The sequence below is a fragment of the Lissotriton vulgaris genome, chromosome 4_1 (assembly GCF_964263255.1).
Source record: "Lissotriton vulgaris chromosome 4_1, aLisVul1.2, whole genome shotgun sequence".
Taxonomy (NCBI): Eukaryota; Metazoa; Chordata; class Amphibia; order Caudata; family Salamandridae; genus Lissotriton; species Lissotriton vulgaris.
The window spans coordinates 1,695,136,327-1,695,153,245 of NC_141691.1; the positions used below are offsets into that span (position 1 = coordinate 1,695,136,327).

Consider the following 16,919-nt stretch of genomic DNA (forward strand, 5'->3'; position numbering starts at 1 on the left):
TAGAGGGTGTTCCCGTTGTCCAGTCGGCTGGTGACGAGGGCCTGGGTGACCGTCTTCCTGGTTTCGGTGGGGATCCACCTGAAGAGCTTTCGGAGCATGCGCAGGGTGTTGAAACAGGATGACGAGACGGCGTTGACTTGCTTGGTCATTGTGAGGGAGGAGTACAGGATGAAACCCAGGTTGCGTGCGTGGTCAGTTGGCTTGGGGGCGGTGCCCAGGGCCGAGGGCCACCAAGAGTCACCCCAGGCAGAGGGGGATGGTCCTAGGATGAGGACTTCCGCCTTGTCCGAGTTCAGTTTCAAACAACTGAGCTTCATCCATTCCAGGACGTCTTTCATTTCTTCGAGGAGGCTTGTTCTGGCGGTGGCGGGGTCATTGGAGAGGGAGAGGATTAGCTGGGTGTCGTCGGCAAAGGATTTTCATGTAAAGAACCGAATGATCTCTATGACGCGAATTATATCAGCAAGTTACGGGCTGGCACGCGCGCGTTGCTTTAATCTGTTGTGACTTGCACGTTGAAATGCAGGCCGGGTCAACTCAGCCTTGCATCCTTCTGATGTTACACTGAGGGGCAATAACGGGAGGCATTCGCTTATTTTACATGGTCTGATGTGTTTTATTTGTAGGGACTTAGATTGCTGGTATAGTTTGGGAGGCCTTAAGAACTCCTGGTGTGTGTGCTGTCGTCCCTAAATACGGAAAAAAATGGGTAAACTGGTATATCCGACCTTTCTGCACCACCAGTGTCAACGTGCACAGAAGGTGGAGCTGGGGGTGGTCAGATGCCCCTTGTGGGTTGCAGCGAAGACGTGTTCACCTGTGTGACCTCCACTGCAGTATATGCAGCTGCAGGTCCAAATCTGCAGCAATCACTTTGGACAAACCCATCTGATAGATCTAAAAGCCTGTTTCAAGTAGGAAAACTCATTTCAAACAAATGACTCATGAACGTGCTCAAAACGTCATCTTTTATGACAGTGTACTATACTCTTCATGACCAGGAAGAGATGATGGAAACTCCAGCTTCATTTCACAGAAAAAAGGTGTGCACCAGCCAACAATGTAACTGACTCTTTCCCAGCTCACATTGCCTTTGTGAGGCTGAGCAGCTAGTCAGTCACTTTTTTTCTTCTTTGTTGCATGAATGACCTCTAGGTTATGCTCTGGATACCTTTCATTGAAATACCATTTTTTTAAGTGGACATTTATTTAAAAAAAAAAAATGAAAATCACAACTCCTATTCCTCTGAATAGATTTTTTGTATGTTTGGTCTTTTTTATGTCTTTGATGTTTTCCATTTTTTAATACATTGTTTTAAATTACTTACATGATTGATTTATTGACAAATACAACAAGAACACCCCCCCCAGTTATTCCTATATAGGTCAACAAATCTATATGCCATGTCCTAAAGTTCTTCAGTACAGTTCAAAGGCAGTGCAAAGGTAGCATCTAGTACGAGCAGTTATGCAGTCCAGGCAGCCTAGTCTGCGAGACAACACAGTATAAATACAATTAGGTTACGACCCACACCCTCCGCCCCCCAGCCCCCAAGGAAAACGTCCCTATGAACATTCAACATCTCCAGAGCTGCCAGCTAACTCATGTACTGAAGTCACATCTCAGATGTTCCTCCTGGGGAGTGGGAGACTGGGTTCCCAGCACAGTAGCACTATATGTTATCGTAGCAGGTCCCCTATCTTCGCCCTCATCACCTTCCGCTTTCTCCAGCAGATATGAAATCAAGAACCCCAAATGTCTTTTGGACGTGATTTGATGTGTAACATGTCTGCATATTGATGCAAATGATCTTGCCAAGTAGTCATTGTATGAAGCCAGTCCTTAAACTTAGGAGCTCGACCTCTGCCCCATCGACCTGCCACCCCCCGTTTTGCCAATAACAACCCCATAACCAGGAATTTGTTATGTAGCGTGTTAATGTCTTGACTTAATCCCAAAAGGGCTAATAAAGGGCACGGCGTTAGTTGAACTCCTATCATGGTCGAATGCGCATCAAAGACCCGTGTCCAGAAGTCAACTACCAAAGGGCAGTTCCATGCCAAGTGTATAAAGTCTGCCCCCACCCGTCCACATCTTACACAGATTTATAAAGTTTAGAAGGGGTATGATATAACCGGTGCAAGAACTTAAAATGCACAAGGCGTAGCCTACTGTTACCAGTAACAGCCTGTGTCTGTGTACAGCTGAGTTCCCATTGGTCGTCAGTCAACGGGGCATCAAGATCCCTGTCCCATTCCAGTCTGGCTCGGGCTGGATGGGATAACGGAGCGTTTTGTGTGTACTTATACAGGAGGGATATAGCATGTCAAGGGGGCTCTGCCTGCAGGATGGCATGTAGTGGAGCAAATGTGTCCGGCTTTTTAGGGAATCCCGGAGTCGTGGCCCGCACACTTTGTCGAAGGCGCGGGTATTGGAATGTGTCCATAACGGATGGAGTGCGAGTTCCAAAAAACTGTTCCCTGGAGCGGCATCGCCCCTCTAAGTAACCGTGCTGCAAAAATATTTGAATCAATTTTTCTGTGAGTGAAATCCTGCTCTTTGAGCCCCATCTATAAGGTGTAAACACAGGATTCCTCAATGAAACCGGTTTTCACTTTTTAAGCACTGGAATGATTGGCTTTCTGACAGGTCCACCATAGAAGACTGAGTTGACCTCTCCACAAGTTAGCATTGCAGTTTCTTACACTTACTAATTTCTTATTGTTTTTCAATGTATATGTTTGGTCTGTCTTTATTTAGCTGGTTAAGTGAGAGGAAGAGAGGACTGCAACAATTTTTTTATTAACTTCATACATTTCTCTATCCTATCATATACTTCACGCTGGTAGGGGAGACCTCAACTAGTATGTGCAAATTAACTGAACGTCGTTGGAGGCTCCACCCTCACTTTTAAAGGCTTGGAGACATAACCCTACACCTAGGTGTAAATGATCATTTAGAAATGGTGAACAGCAAAAAAGGAGAGAGTTATACCTAGGTGAAGGAGTATATCTACACGTAAGTAGATCTCCACATGTAATTTTACCTGTGTGAATCAGGCCCAATATTTTCATTAACAATTTGTTAGAAGTACAGAAATGGAAACACTAAAAAAGTAGGAATGAGAGTCAAACGAAAGCTTCAACAGAGTAATTTGGAATAAAAGTAAGTCCAATGTTTCACATGGAATAAAATACCCTCGAATACAGATAACAAGGATACTGCAAGCCAAGCTAGCTTGAAACTTTGTGACCTTATAAAGGCAGTCATTCTAAAGCCTTTTGTGTCTGTATGTTCTTTGAAACCAATGGCATCACAAGGGTGCTACTAATGCAATCAAAGAAAATGGGCCTCCATTCCTTGGTTTGATAGTAAATATCAACTATAAGTGGGATGCAATAGACTTCTCAGACCTTTGCCCAATGGAGCCACTACATTGGCTGCGCTATTGATAACTACATCCCTGCTTAAATCCGCTACAACTTACATAATATTTATGAAAAATAAATTGCATTGTAAGTAGTTCAATGCCCTAAATATGCTTTTGGGGCATTCCAAGTTCCTTCCTTAGATACTAACCAACTGATACTCAAACAAATGAAGTTTATATCATCAGGAGAAGGGAGGGCAGGAGAGAGATGAGCGGTCATGGGCTGTCATACATGAAGAATATCACAATATCACTGACTAAATCAGGACTATTGGGAGACGTTATTGCAGCTATTTAATATGACCTGGTTTTGTCCTAGAATTTTGTTTTTCAGACAGTAGTTTTGATATTGTTAGAACACCTAATTATAACATCACTTTAACCTTTTTTTTCCCCCAGTGAATTTGTACTTTTTTCTAAAGGTAAGATGAAATCATATTACCATACCTAACTATAACATCACTTTAACCTTTGTTTACTTCATTATTATTTTTTTCTGCACAAAGAATTAGTCCTAGTTTTTGTGGAAGATCGCATTAGGCGCGCACCTCTTCTCTTGATTGCGGTTTGGGGTATAAGCATACCGAATTTAATAGGGAGATCATTTCTGAGTGTTTGGCATGTGATTTGGGCCATAAAATCCCTCGGCTAAATTATATTCCGAGCATTGCCAACAGTTTGGGAAAGCCTGAGTTGTTTTATCCCCACATCTGTTCAATAAAATGGAGGCCAGCTGGGCCAAGAAAGGGTTTCTGAGACTTGCATCTGCTTCTATAGAGGTGAAGGAACTTGAGAAACCATCCTTGGAGTTTATATTATGTATAAGAATGTCAGGGTACTGAACTACATCCCTCCCAAGTTAATAATGTTTGGGAAAGATTACTTTTGACCAAGTTCCATCTGGATCTATCAGGTGCAATCGCTTTTTCCCTTTGGGACAGTATGATTCTTAACGTATACTTGTGTGCCCTTGTGATGGTACCTCCCTTCAGACACTGATGCATTTTACACTTTTCTGTAGATACTATGAAACTTTTAAACACAGATTTTTATTACCTATTTTAAAAACTTTGGCCTATCCCCAATGTAGGCCTGCATTTCCTTATATGTGTATGGTAGCCAATACTGCTGTGTGTTTTTCTGTGGGAGCCTTTTTTGAAAATTCATTATGTTGGCATATTATTTTGAACATTAATTATTATGTGCAATTTTCTACTTATTTATCTGATGTTTACTGTGCATTTTACGTGATGATTGTTTTTTATGATTATTTTTAATAATCAAATAAAGAAAGAATTGAAAAAAAAGTATATATATATATATATATATATATATATATATATATATATATATATATATATATATATATATATATATATATATATATATATATATATATATATATATATATATATGCGCAAATGCAGCTCACTCCCCAAACCAGCGCAGCAGCCGCCACAGCAGTGATAGGAAGAAAGCCACGCCACTCCAACGTCCGTTATGGGCTAAAACGATTTATTGTGCGTTCAAGGCCACCAGATCTTACGCGTTTCGGGCATCTGCCCTTGTTCACAGATCATTAGTCAGTAAGTTCTACATGGCTTAAATACAAAAAGTTTTTCCCGGGCATTTTTTTTGCCACAACCACGTGATAAAGTGACATGAAAGACACACTACATAGCTTAGGCTCAGGCAGTCTTTCTTCTAAATCAGTGCCTTGATAAATGAATAAATAAATAGAATAACAGCATAAATGCGCTATTGGAATCACAATCAAAATACAATTCATTTTATAATTAAAAAAATAAATATTTGTGATCTATAAAAATATATATACATTTTTATAAAAAACATTTAAGTTGAGACTTTGTGCAAACATCGCAATTTTCCGTGGTGCTCACAATTAATCGTTGATGATTAGATGGCATAATGTATACAAAAAAGAAAGTAATGATGAATCATTAAACTCTAATGCCAATAATTTACACCAAAGTAGTCCCAAAGTAGTCAGACAATATGTCTGTTTGATATCATATCAGCATGAATGCTTGTTGTGTTGATTGTGATTACTCATTTATATCATGGCTAACAGATTACATCGTACAATACGAAGAGAATAAATGACTGCCTATAATCACGCCCCATAAGTCTGTGTCCAAAATTGGAGGTGCTAAAAAAAGGATTGGGAATGTGTGTGCCCCCCAGAAAGAAGGGATCAATAAGAGGGAAAAATTATATATAATATTATATTTTTTTGTAGTGATGATTTTGTTAGTTTTTTTCATTAAGTCTGCTTAAATATCCATCCGTGTATAGGGGAAAAAACCCCTAATCACTATTCAACATGGAAGCCATGATGAAAGGAAATTAATTCAGTGAATATAAGAATGCATACAGAAACTCAGAAGGAAACAGAAAAGTCAGGCACTGGCATATTGGCTGAAAGATCACTCTACCATAACCAACGAAAGGACGTCACAGGAATACATGCAGGTCTTCCGTGGTGTTAAGACCATTCGGAAAGCGACTATCCAGTTCCAGAATAAACTGTGATTCTAATCTCCTTAGCATGAGGTCCCTATCTCCACCCCTGATAGGTTTGGGTACTGACGCTATGACAAAATATGTCAAGCAGTCAAGGTTATTCTGATGGATGGCCTTAAAGTGGCGGGCAACAGGATATGAGCTGTCGTTGTTCACAATTGCTCGTAAGTGTTGGAGAATTCTGACATGCACCTGCTTGCCTGTACTGCCTACATATCTGAGGCCACAGGTGCATGTCAGAACGTATACTGCAAAATCTGTTTTGCAGTTGTGTTTCCCTTTGATCTCAACAGGATCAGGTCTAAAGGGTGTAGAGTATTTGGTGGTGTTAATTCCAAATTTACAAGCTCTACAACTAGAACAACGTGTGAAACCAGGCCTGGCCAGCCAGTTGTCTTGTTTAATTAATTCAGGAAAATCTCGACTCAGTTGGGTTCTCATGCTTAGTCCTTTCCTATAGGTGATGTTGGGTCTGTCCGTTATTCTGGGGGCCAGTATCAGATCGGTTTTTAATGCTGGCCATCTCTGGTTAATGATGGACCTTATTTTGCGTTCCTGTCTATTGAAAGTCAGAATCAATCTGGGTGGATCATTGGTTGATTCTGTGCTAGTTACAGAACTAGATTCTGAACTGAATAGAAGGGATTCCCTGGGTCTGCAATTAGCTTTCGCAATGGATTGCTTAAGCACTGATTCTTTATAACCCCTTTCCCTGAATCTGTCAAGAGCTTCAGTAGCACAAAGTTGATAATCCTCATCACTACTGCAAATTCGTTTGAGTCTTAACAGTTCTCCAAAGGGGATATTATCGATCACGTGGCGGGGGTGGGAGCTGGTAGCATGGAGAATGCTGTTTCCAGCAGTACTCTTGCGATGCAGTTTGGTACATAACTTCGAATTTCTCACAAAGACCTTCACATCAAGGAATTCCACCTCCAATTTATCAATGTGTGATGTGAAATGTAAATTTTCATTGTTGTTGTTAATCAATTGTATGAAGTTTTCCGCATCAATTCGATCCCCCCTCCAAATTATAAAAACATCATCGATAAAACGCAACCAATGCATAACATGATTGGACATAATATCTCTGAAAGCGACATTAAGTACCCGCTCCTCCCACCAGCCAACGTGCAAGCACGCATAGCTGGGGGAGAAGCAGGCGCCCATAGCCACTCCTCTCTGTTGTAAAAATATGTCTTTGCCAAACATAAAGAAGTTGTGGTGCAGACACCAATCTGTTAATTCTATTAACATCTTGTTATGGTTATAACAATTAATAGATCTGGTTCCTAAAAAATGTTCAAGGGCTCTCAGTCCAGCCTGATGGTTAATGCTGGTATAGAGTGACTCTATATCAAGGGTGATTAGTAGTAAGTCATCACTCCAGGGAACATTTTTGATTTTATTCAGGAAGTGTCCAGTGTCTTTAATGTATGATGGTAATGCTTGCACCAAATCTTGGAGAAAATAGTCAATATATTCACCAATATGTTCAGCTACACTGGAGATTGCAGAGATGATCGGCCTCCCAGGGACCGGGCTCACCATCTTGTGCACTTTAGGCAATAAGTACAGTGTTGGCAGTACAGGGTTGTCAACATTAAGAAAATTAAATTCCTCTTTCGATAGCATATTTTCCCTCCTCCATTTGAATAGCAATTTTTTGAGACTTTCTTTTGATTCAATATATGATTTCATGCTGGACATTTTATAACAGGTTCCATTATTTAATTGTCGCTGAGCTTCAGCTAGGTAGTCTTTCTGTGGCCAAATGACCACGTTGCCGCCTTTATCTGCCATGGTCACTATAATGCTCTGATCTTTACTAAGCGTATTGATTAGTGTGGCATATGCTTGCTCTTGGTTGCTTCTATATCTTCTCTTATGTTTTACCTTGTGATACAGTTCTTTAAGATCCTCAATGACCATATCATGAAACGTGTCTATTGAATCACGAGGCATAATTGGAATGAAGGTAGATTTGGGTTTGAATGGACTTAAATTCATTCCTACCTGAGAAATTTGTGCTGCTTGGAGTTCCTCTTGAGTTGACGTTACTTCAGCAGCCGGTGCGTCATTCCTAGCCAATTGATGCAATGTAAGAAAGGCTCTCGTTTCTTCAGCTGGAACATTGAGAGGATTTGTTGCAGGTCCAGACTGTTTGGAAGGGTTGTTTTTATTGCCATCCTTGATGTCAAAGAATTTCATGAGTTTTAACTTCCGAATGTAAAGAAAAATATCCACACGTGTTTTGGTGTAGCTGAAGTCTGACACCGGACAATAACTCAGTCCCAAACTCAAAAGCTGGTTTTCAGCCTCAGTCAATACAACGCTGGATAAGTTAATAATTGTATTCTTTACTGTTTTTTTTTTTCGCCAGTACTGCTTCTTTTGTTTTTTTGGAGATTTTTTGTTTTTGTTTTTTGCGGCGTTCTCTGCGGCGTTTGTTGCGTCTTGTTTTGTTGCCTTGTTCTGGGGCTGCTGTTTCCGATTCCTGGGCCTCAGTGTTTGTATTCGGTCCGAGCATAAAAAATCAACCTCTTCGCCCAGATTCAGAATAGCCATTTCCGTTGTGTCTGATTGCTCACTTCTGCTCTCCCAAGATGAGCCGCTGGTGAGAGATTCATTGTCGCTGCTTTCCAGCGTTGTGCCCATGCCTGCTGAAGTGGAAGCTGCTGCAGGAGTTTCCGCGGAGGATACAGGTTTCTTGGATGCTTGTTGTGCCAATCTCGTCTTCTTGGCATTTTCATACTTCTTTGTGAATGTAAATATTCGCCCCTGAGCGTAGTCCTCCTTGTCACGGGCAAACTTGTAGATTTTACGGTTTTTAATTTTCTCCTCTTGCTGCTTTAGACGCTCATCAATTTCTTTGCGCAATTTTTCGATTAAATCATTGGGTTCAAAAGTTGCAAGAAATTCATTGATTGATTCGATTTCTTTCATGATGGCATCTCTGTCAATTACGGCATATTTGACAAGTAATTGTATTAACTTGCTAGAAGAATCAAGGTTGATTTGCCCCCACTCCTTTAACATCTCCGGATTGGGATTTTCGTAACTCGGAGCCAAGAGAATACGAAGGCCACGGGGCACCCGCCCCTCCTCCAGATATTTGGAAAGTGATTTGTGTTCCCACCATTTGGTGAGTTCTTGCCGCATACATTTCTCCAAACGTTTCATGGCCGCCCGAATTTTCTCTTCGTCAGTGTTTTCAATATTAGTCGTCGTGGGTTTGTTGGCTCCCTTTTGTTTGTTAGTAATTGCAGGGAGATTAGAGTACAGCATATCTGCCGCCGCTTCTCTGTCCTTCAGAGTTTCCGCTGACATTGTAGCGGTGCCTTGAAATAACGCAGAACACAGTTGATGCAGTTCAGTGTCGAACGAAGTTGGTTACCGAACACTGACTGCCAAAGCCCAAGAACTCCTCCCCTCCGTCCGCTCGCTCGTAAACACTCACCGCCGAGGTCCGTTAGTCATGCGTTGAACGACAACCATGTAGGTCCGTTACCGCAGACGTTGGCGAAGTGAACTTCAGAGCCGGATCGGGGGCTGCAGCTTGAAAATTCCCTTGGAAGAAAACAGCACGTTGAGGTTGAACAGCTGCAGCCAATCTTGCAGGAAGTGAAGCGGCTTCGGAAGCAACCTCCTTCCGATGTAAAATGCGCAAATGCAGCTCACTCCCCAAACCAGCGCAGCAGCCGCCACAGCAGTGATAGGAAGAAAGCCACGCCACTCCAACGTCCGTTATGGGCTAAAACGATTTAATGTGCGTTCAAGGCCACCAGATCTTACGCGTTTCGGGCATCCGCCCTTGTTCACAGATCATTAGTCAGTAAGTTCTACATGGCTTAAATACAAAAAGTTTTTCCCGGGCATTTTTTTTTGCCACAACCACGTGATAAAGTGACATGAAAGACACACTACATAGCTTAGGCTCAGGCAGTCTTTCTTCTAAATCAGTGCCTTGATAAATGAATAAATAAATAGAATAACAGCATAAATGCGCTATTGGAATCACAATCAAAATACAATTCATTTTATAATTAAAAAAATAAATATTTGTGATCTATAAAAATATATATACATTTTTATAAAAAACATTTAAGTTGAGACTTTGTGCAAACATCGCAATTTTCCGTGGTGCTCACAATTAATCGTTGATGATTAGATGGCATAATGTATACAAAAAAGAAAGTAATGATGAATCATTAAACTCTAATGCCAATAATTTACACCAAAGTAGTCCCAAAGTAGTCAGACAATATGTCTGTTTGATATCATATCAGCATGAATGCTTGTTGTGTTGATTGTGATTACTCATTTATATCATGGCTAACAGATTACATCGTACAATACGAAGAGAATAAATGACTGCCTATAATCACGCCCCATAAGTCTGTGTCCAAAATTGGAGGTGCTAAAAAAAGGATTGGGAATGTGTGTGCCCCCCAGAAAGAAGGGATCAATAAGAGGGAAAAATTATATATAATATTATATTTTTTTGTAGTGATGATTTTGTTAGTTTTTTTCATTAAGTCTGCTTAAATATCCATCCGTGTATAGGGGAAAAAACCCCTAATCACTATTCAACATGGAAGCCATGATGAAAGGAAATTAATTCAGTGAATATAAGAATGCATACAGAAACTCAGAAGGAAACAGAAAAGTCAGGCACTGGCATATTGGCTGAAAGATCACTCTACCATAACCAACGAAAGGACGTCACAGGAATACATGCAGGTCTTCCGTGGTGTTAAGACCATTCGGAAAGCGACTATCCAGTTCCAGAATAAACTGTGATTCTAATCTCCTTAGCATGAGGTCCCTATCTCCACCCCTGATAGGTTTGGGTACTGACGCTATGACAAAATATGTCAAGCAGTCAAGGTTATTCTGATGGATGGCCTTAAAGTGGCGGGCAACAGGATATGAGCTGTCGTTGTTCACAATTGCTCGTAAGTGTTGGAGAATTCTGACATGCACCTGCTTGCCTGTACTGCCTACATATCTGAGGCCACAGGTGCATGTCAGAACGTATACTGCAAAATCTGTTTTGCAGTTGTGTTTCCCTTTGATCTCAACAGGATCAGGTCTAAAGGGTGTAGAGTATTTGGTGGTGTTAATTCCAAATTTACAAGCTCTACAACTAGAACAACGTGTGAAACCAGGCCTGGCCAGCCAGTTGTCTTGTTTAATTAATTCAGGAAAATCTCGACTCAGTTGGGTTCTCATGCTTAGTCCTTTCCTATAGGTGATGTTGGGTCTGTCCGTTATTCTGGGGGCCAGTATCAGATCGGTTTTTAATGCTGGCCATCTCTGGTTAATGATGGACCTTATTTTGCGTTCCTGTCTATTGAAAGTCAGAATCAATCTGGGTGGATCATTGGTTGATTCTGTGCTAGTTACAGAACTAGATTCTGAACTGAATAGAAGGGATTCCCTGGGTCTGCAATTAGCTTTCGCAATGGATTGCTTAAGCACTGATTCTTTATAACCCCTTTCCCTGAATCTGTCAAGAGCTTCAGTAGCACAAAGTTGATAATCCTCATCACTACTGCAAATTCGTTTGAGTCTTAACAGTTCTCCAAAGGGGATATTATCGATCACGTGGCGGGGGTGGGAGCTGGTAGCATGGAGAATGCTGTTTCCAGCAGTACTCTTGCGATGCAGTTTGGTACATAACTTCGAATTTCTCACAAAGACCTTCACATCAAGGAATTCCACCTCCAATTTATCAATGTGTGATGTGAAATGTAAATTTTCATTGTTGTTGTTAATCAATTGTATGAAGTTTTCCGCATCAATTCGATCCCCCCTCCAAATTATAAAAACATCATCGATAAAACGCAACCAATGCATAACATGATTGGACATAATATCTCTGAAAGCGACATTAAGTACCCGCTTCTCCCACCAGCCAACGTGCAAGCACGCATAGCTGGGGGAGAAGCAGGCGCCCATAGCCACTCCTCTCTGTTGTAAAAATATGTCTTTGCCAAACATAAAGAAGTTGTGGTGCAGACACCAATCTGTTAATTCTATTAACATCTTGTTATGGTTATAACAATTAATAGATCTGGTTCCTAAAAAATGTTCAAGGGCTCTCAGTCCAGCCTGATGGTTAATGCTGGTATAGAGTGACTCTATATCAAGGGTGATTAGTAGTAAGTCATCACTCCAGGGAACATTTTTGATTTTATTCAGGAAGTGTCCAGTGTCTTTAATGTATGATGGTAATGCTTGCACCAAATCTTGGAGAAAATAGTCAATATATTCACCAATATGTTCAGCTACACTGGAGATTGCAGAGATGATCGGCCTCCCAGGGACCGGGCTCACCATCTTGTGCACTTTAGGCAATAAGTACAGTGTTGGCAGTACAGGGTTGTCAACATTAAGAAAATTAAATTCCTCTTTCGATAGCATATTTTCCCTCCTCCATTTGAATAGCAATTTTTTGAGACTTTCTTTTGATTCAATATATGATTTCATGCTGGACATTTTATAACAGGTTCCATTATTTAATTGTCGCTGAGCTTCAGCTAGGTAGTCTTTCTGTGGCCAAATGACCACGTTGCCGCCTTTATCTGCCATGGTCACTATAATGCTCTGATCTTTACTAAGCTTATTGATTAGTGTGGCATATGCTTGCTCTTGGTTGCTTCTGTATCTTCTCTTATGTTTTACCTTGTGATACAGTTCTTTAAGATCCTCAATGACCATATCATGAAACGTGTCTATTGAATCACGAGGCATAATTGGAATGAAGGTAGATTTGGGTTTGAATGGACTTAAATTCATTCCTACCTGAGAAATTTGTGCTGCTTGGAGTTCCTCTTGAGTTGACGTTACTTCAGCAGCCGGTGCGTCATTCCTAGCCAATTGATGCAATGTAAGAAAGGCTCTCGTTTCTTCAGCTGGAACATTGAGAGGATTTGTTGCAGGTCCAGACTGTTTGGAAGGGTTGTTTTTATTGCCATCCTTGATGTCAAAGAATTTCATGAGTTTTAACTTCCGAATGTAAAGAAAAATATCCACACGTGTTTTGGTGTAGCTGAAGTCTGACACCGGACAATAACTCAGTCCCAAACTCAAAAGCTGGTTTTCAGCCTCAGTCAATACAACGCTGGATAAGTTAATAATTGTATTCTTTACTGTTTGTTTTTTCGCCAGTACTGCTTCTTTTGTTTTTTTGGAGATTTTTTGTTTTTGTTTTTTGCGGCGTTCTCTGCGGCGTTTGTTGCGTCTTGTTTTGTTGCCTTGTTCTGGGGCTGCTGTTTCCGATTCCTGGGCCTCAGTGTTTGTATTCGGTCCGAGCATAAAAAATCAACCTCTTCGCCCAGATTCAGAATAGCCATTTCCGTTGTGTCTGATTGCTCACTTCTGCTCTCCCAAGATGAGCAGCTGGTGAGAGATTCATTGTCGCTGCTTTCCAGCGTTGTGCCCATGCCTGCTGAAGTGGAAGCTGCTGCAGGAGTTTCCGCGGAGGATACAGGTTTCTTGGATGCTTGTTGTGCCAATCTCGTCTTCTTGGCATTTTCATACTTCTTTGTGAATGTAAATATTCGCCCCTGAGCGTAGTCCTCCTTGTCACGGGCAAACTTGTAGATTTTACGGTTTTTAATTTTCTCCTCTTGCTGCTTTAGACGCTCATCAATTTCTTTGCGCAATTTTTCGATTAAATCATTGGGTTCAAAAGTTGCAAGAAATTCATTGATTGATTCGATTTCTTTCATGATGGCATCTCTGTCAATTACGGCATATTTGACAAGTAATTGTATTAACTTGCTAGAAGAATCAAGGTTGATTTGCCCCCACTCCTTTAACATCTCCGGATTGGGATTTTCGTAACTCGGAGCCAAGAGAATACGAAGGCCACGGGGCACCCGCCCCTCCTCCAGATATTTGGAAAGTGATTTGTGTTCCCACCATTTGGTGAGTTCTTGCCGCATACATTTCTCCAAACGTTTCATGGCCGCCCGAATTTTCTCTTCGTCAGTGTTTTCAATATTAGTCGTCGTGGGTTTGTTGGCTCCCTTTTGTTTGTTAGTAATTGCAGGGAGATTAGAGTACAGCATATCTGCCGCCGCTTCTCTGTCCTTCAGAGTTTCCGCTGACATTGTAGCGGTGCCTTGAAATAACGCAGAACACAGTTGATGCAGTTCAGTGTCGAACGAAGTTGGTTACCGAACACTGACTGCCAAAGCCCAAGAACTCCTCCCCTCCGTCCGCTCGCTCGTAAACACTCACCGCCGAGGTCCGTTAGTCATGCGTTGAACGACAACCATGTAGGTCCGTTACCGCAGACGTTGGCGAAGTGAACTTCAGAGCCGGATCGGGGGCTGCAGCTTGAAAATTCCCTTGGAAGAAAACAGCACGTTGAGGTTGAACAGCTGCAGCCAATCTTGTGGGAAGTGAAGCGGCTTCGGAAGCAACCTCCTTCCGATGTAAAATGCGCAAATGCAGCTCACTCCCCAAACCAGCGCAGCAGCCGCCACAGCAGTGATAGGAAGAAAGCCACGCCACTCCAACGTCCGTTATGGGCTAAAACGATTTAATGTGCGTTCAAGGCCACCAGATCTTACGCGTTTCGGGCATCCGCCCTTGTTCACAGATCATTAGTCAGTAAGTTCTACATGGCTTAAATACAAAAAGTTTTTCCCGGGCATTTTTTTTTTGCCACAACCACGTGATAAAGTGACATGAAAGACACACTACATAGCTTAGGCTCAGGCAGTCTTTCTTCTAAATCAGTGCCTTGATAAATGAATAAATAAATAGAATAACAGCATAAATGCGCTATTGGAATCACAATCAAAATACAATTCATTTTATAATTAAAAAAATAAATATTTGTGATCTATAAAAATATATATACATTTTTATAAAAAACATTTAAGTTGAGACTTTGTGCAAACATCGCAATTTTCCGTGGTGCTCACAATTAATCGTTGATGATTAGATGGCATAATGTATACAAAAAAGAAAGTAATGATGAATCATTAAACTCTAATGCCAATAATTTACACCAAAGTAGTCCCAAAGTAGTCAGACAATATGTCTGTTTGATATCATATCAGCATGAATGCTTGTTGTGTTGATTGTGATTACTCATTTATATCATATATATATTTATTTATCGATGTGACATTCAGCTGCCTGTTCAAATAGCAAGGACCAGCGCTCTGGTTTTAAATCTAAATGCGGATGTATTCGTGCACAGAAAATAAATAACAAACCCGTTACAGCCTCAGCCTTCGTCAGTGTCGACGGGCGCCATAGAAACGGAAGTACATATAGATTAAAATTAACAAAACTATTGAAGAACAATTCATTTACAAATGGTCAGCGCCATATTGGAGTGTGCAAAGTGGTATGAGTTAATTTCATTAATAACCGTGTCATTTTTTTCGTTGTGTAGCGTCAAATTACAATTTTAATTCATTGCAATAAAAAAAACTTAAATCAGTATGGTTATTATACCCATAACATCTGTTCTGTTTTTTATGAAAACCAATTATACTTCCAATTCATTGTAGTGTACAAGCATAAATCGATTGGGTTTTTGCACAATATACGAAGGAGATAGTTCTCAACTTCACTCCGCCTCCATTGTTATATAGTGGATAATCAGTTCTACCACTATTCGCACACTGCATATCACGTCATTGAAACATTTTCAATTTGCGTTATTAAGCCCTGAATGGGCATATGCATTCTCCATATTTAAGATGTTCACACATTGCTACAACTCACTACCCCTAGATGGGCTTAAATAGATAAAGTGGGTCATCTCATGCATAATATCCACCTAGACATGAGATATGTGTTAATATTTACACCATTTTTCAGTCCTCCATTGCCAGAACTCTACTTGTGCTGCGCTCGATATTCATATCACAGATGTGTTACCAGCTCCTCCCCTCGATTCAGCCCACTGGGAAACTTCGTCTGGAGCTAGATAATATATCTCGACTCCAGACGTCAAAACCTCTTCTCCCTGTCTCCTCCCCTAATTTCATTAGGGATACAATCTAAACAGAAGAACTGTAGGAGTGCCCTGTTGCTGCTATGGTGGCTTTGGAAGTGACGTGCCAAAGGGTAACTGGCATAGTTGTTTGCAATCACTCGTTGGTTTTCAAACACTCTCATTTTTACAGAGTGTGTGGTGTTGCCCACGTAGCGGAGGCCACATGGGCATTTCAAGCAGTAAACCACATGGGTTGTGGTACAGGTCATAAATTTGGTAATCTTTCTCTTTTTCTGACACACCGGAGTCTGATATGTAGTGACTCTGTTGCTGGTAGTTCAAGCTTTGCATTTCCTGCATGAAAAAGAACCATGAAGCTTCTGAAGACTGGAGCCTGTTTTAAGCGTGGGAAGGTGACTCTCCACTAAATGATCTCTTATAGATCGAGATTTTCTAAACAAAATTTTAGGATAGTCTGGGAGTTCCCTGCCCACCACACTATCTGATTGTAGCGTTTTCCAGTTTCTACATAGGATAGCTCTTATTTTTCCTGCAGCGGTTGAGTAACTCGTACTGAGTCTTAGGCACCCTGGATCTTCTACCACTCTACTGCTCTCGATATGTGTGTGTTTCTTGCAACAATGTGTGCCTCTCTTTATCCCTGACGTATATCGATATATATATACATATATTCCTCAGGAATGCGAGCAGGACATAGGCGAGAAAACCGGATGGTGGGCAGTGCGCAGTGTTCCCTCTCAGAGCGCAGGGGCTCATTTGCTAAGCCACATTAATCTACACGGCTAACCTTGGCCGTGGGGAGGGGAACCACTTCTGCCTAAGACGAACAGAAGCTTGGGTGAGAAGAGCTTTGAAATGGAAACTTGTTCCAGCTTCCCGAGTGCGCACTGCCGTCAAGAATAAATGCACGCAAACCTGAACGTTACCTATTCAAGGATGAAAAAGAGAAC

At 41.2% G+C, this 16,919-nt stretch overlaps 1 protein-coding gene across 1 annotated transcript in view; it reads right to left on the reverse strand.

The window, feature by feature from the left end:
* Positions 1-16,919, reverse strand: part of CALB1 (calbindin 1) — a 160,307-nt gene that overhangs the window by 62,605 nt on the left and 80,783 nt on the right. The gene's annotated exons all lie outside the window — the stretch shown is intronic.